We start from the raw sequence: 3,128 nt of genomic DNA on the forward strand, positions 1-3,128 counted from the left end.
GTCAGTGCTCCACCACACAGTCAGCACTGTCAGTGCTCCCCCCACACAGCCAGCACTGTCAGTGGTCCCACCACACAGCCAGCACTGTCAGTGCTCCTCCACACAGCTAGCACTGTCAGTGCTCCCACCACACAGCCAGCACTGTCAGTGCTCCCCGCACACAGCCAGCACTGTCAGTGGTCCCACCACACAGCCAGCACTGTCAGTGCTCCCACCACACAGCCAGCAAGGTCAGTACTCCCCCCACACAGCCAGCACTGTCAGTGCTCCCTCACACAGCCAGCACTGTCAGTGCTCCCACCACAGAGACTGCACCGTCAGTGCTCCCCCCACAGCCAACACTGTCAGTGCTCCCACCACACAGCCAGCACTGTCAGTGCTCCCCCACACAGCCAGCACTGTCAGTGCTTCCACCACACAGCCAGTACTGTCAGTGCTCTTCCACACAGCCAGCACTGTCAGTGCTCTTCCACAGAGCCAGCGCTGTCAGTGCTCCCCCCAAACAGCCAGCACTGTCAGTGTTCCCACCACACAGCCAGCATTGTCAGTTCTCCACCCACACAGCCAGCACTGTCAGTACTCCCCCCACACAGCCAGCACTGTCAGTGCTCCCACCACACAGCCAGCACTGTCAGTGCTCCACCCACACAGCCAGCACTGTCAGTGCTCCCCCACACAGCCAGCACTGTCAGTGCTCCCCACACACAGCCAGCACTGCCAGTGCTCTCCCCACACAGCCAGCACTGTCAGTGCTCCCCACACAGCCAGCACTGTCAGTGCTCCCACCACACAGCCAGCACTGTCAGTGCTCCCTCCACACAGGCAGCACTGTCAGTGCTCCCACCACACAGCCAGCACTGTCATTTCTCCCACCACACAGCCAGCACTGTCAGTGCTCCCCCACACAGCCAGCACTGTCAGTGATCCCCCCACACAGCCAGCATTGTCAGTGCTCCCACCACACAGCCAGCCCTGTCAGTGCTCCCACAACACAGCCAGCACTGTCAGTGCTCCCACCACACAGCCAGCACTCTCAGTGCTCCCACCACACAGCCAGCATTGTCAGCGCTCCCCTCACACAGCCAGCGCTGTCAGTGCTCCAACAACACTGCCAGCACTGTCAGTGCTACCACCACACAGCCAGCACTGTCAGTGCTCCCACCACACAGCCAGCACTGCCAGTGCTCCCCCACACAGCCAGCACCGTCAGTGCTCCCCCACACAGCCAACACTGTGAGTGCTCCCCTACACAACCAGCTCTGTCAGTGCTCCCCCACACAGCCAGCAGTGTCAGTGCTACCCCTCACACAGCCAGCGCTGTCAGTGCTCCCCCCACACAGCCAGCACTGTCAGAGCTACCCCCACACAGCCAGCACTATCAGTGGTCCCCCCACACAGCCAGCACTGTCAGTGGTCCCCCCACACAGCCAGCACTGTCAGTGCTCCCCCACACAGCCAGCACTGTCAGTGCTGCCACCACACAGCCAGCACTGTCAGTCCTCCCACCACACAGCCAGCACTGCCAGTGCTCACCCACACAGCCAGCACTGTCAGTGCTCCACCACACAGTCAGCACTCTCAGTGCTCCCCCACACAGTCAGCACTGTCAGTGCCAACCCATACAGCTAGCTCTGTCAGTGCTCCCACCACACTTACAGCACTGTCAGTGCTCCCCCCACACAGCCAGCAAGGTCAGTGCTCCCCCCACACAGCCTGCACTGTCAGTGCTCCCTCACACAGCCAGCACTTCCAGTGCTCCCCCCACACAGCCAGCACTGTCAGTGCTCCCACCACACAGCCAGCACTGTCAGTGCTCCTCCCGCACAGCCAGCAGTGTCAGTGCTACCCCTCACAAAGCCAGCACTGTCAGTGCTCCCCCCACACAGCCAGCACTGTCAGTGCTCCCCACACACAGCCAGCACTGCCAGTGCTCTCCCCACACAGCCAGCACTGTCAGTGCTCCCCACACAGCCAGCACTGTCAGTGCTCCCACCACACAGCCAGCACTGTCAGTGCTCCCTCCACACAGGCAGCACTGTCAGTGCTCCCACCACACAGCCAGCACTGTCATTTCTCCCACCACACAGCCAGCACTATCAGTGGTCCCACCACACAGCCAGCAATGTCAGTGCTCCCCCACACATCAGCACTGTCAGTGCTCCCACCACACAGCCAGCAAGGTCAGTGCTCCCCCCGCACAGCCAGCACTGTCAGTGCTCCCACCACACAACCAGCACTGTCAGTGCTCCACCACACATCCAGCGCTGTCAGAGCTCCCCCCACACAGCCAGCACTATCAGTGGTCCCCCCACACAGCCAGCACTGTCAGTGGTCCCCCCACACAGCCTGCACTGTCCGTGCTCCCCCCACACAGCCAGCACTGTCAGAGGTCCCCCCACACAGCCAGCACTATCAGTGGGCCCCCACACAGCCAGCACTGTCAGTGCTCCCCCACACAGCCAGCACTGTCAGTGCTCCCACCACACAGCCAGCACTGTCAGTGCTCCCACCACACAGCCAGCACTGCCAGTGCTCACCCACATAGCCAGCACTGTCAGTGCTCCACCACACAGCCAGCACTGTCAGTGCGAACCCATACAGCTAGCACTGTCAGTGCTCCCACCACACAGCCAGCACTGTCAGTGCTCCCCCACACAGCCAGCACTGTCAGTGGTCCCACCACACAGCTAGCACTGTCAGTGCTCCCCCACACAGCCGGCACTGTCTGTGCTCCCCCCCACACAGCCAGCACTGTCAGTGCTCCCACCACACAGCCAGCAAGGTCAGTGCTCCCCCACACAGCCAGCACTGTCAGTGCTCCCTCACACAGCCAGCACTGTCAGTGCTCCCACCACAGAGACTGCACCGTCAGTGCTCCCACCACAGCCAACACTGTCAGTGCTCCCACCACACAGCCAGCACTGTCAGTGCTCCCCCACACAGCCAGCACTGTCAGTGCTCCCCCCACACAGCCAGCACTGTCAGTGCTCCACCACAGAGCCAGCACTGTCAGTGCTCCCCCCAAACAGCCAGCACTGTCAGTGCTCCCCCCACACAGCCAGCACTGTCAGTGCTCCCCACACAGCCAGCACTGTCAGTGCACCCCCAACACAGCCAGCACTGTCAGT

This window comes from Scyliorhinus torazame, chromosome 23, assembly GCF_047496885.1.
Source record: "Scyliorhinus torazame isolate Kashiwa2021f chromosome 23, sScyTor2.1, whole genome shotgun sequence".
NCBI classification, from domain to species: domain Eukaryota; kingdom Metazoa; phylum Chordata; class Chondrichthyes; order Carcharhiniformes; family Scyliorhinidae; genus Scyliorhinus; species Scyliorhinus torazame.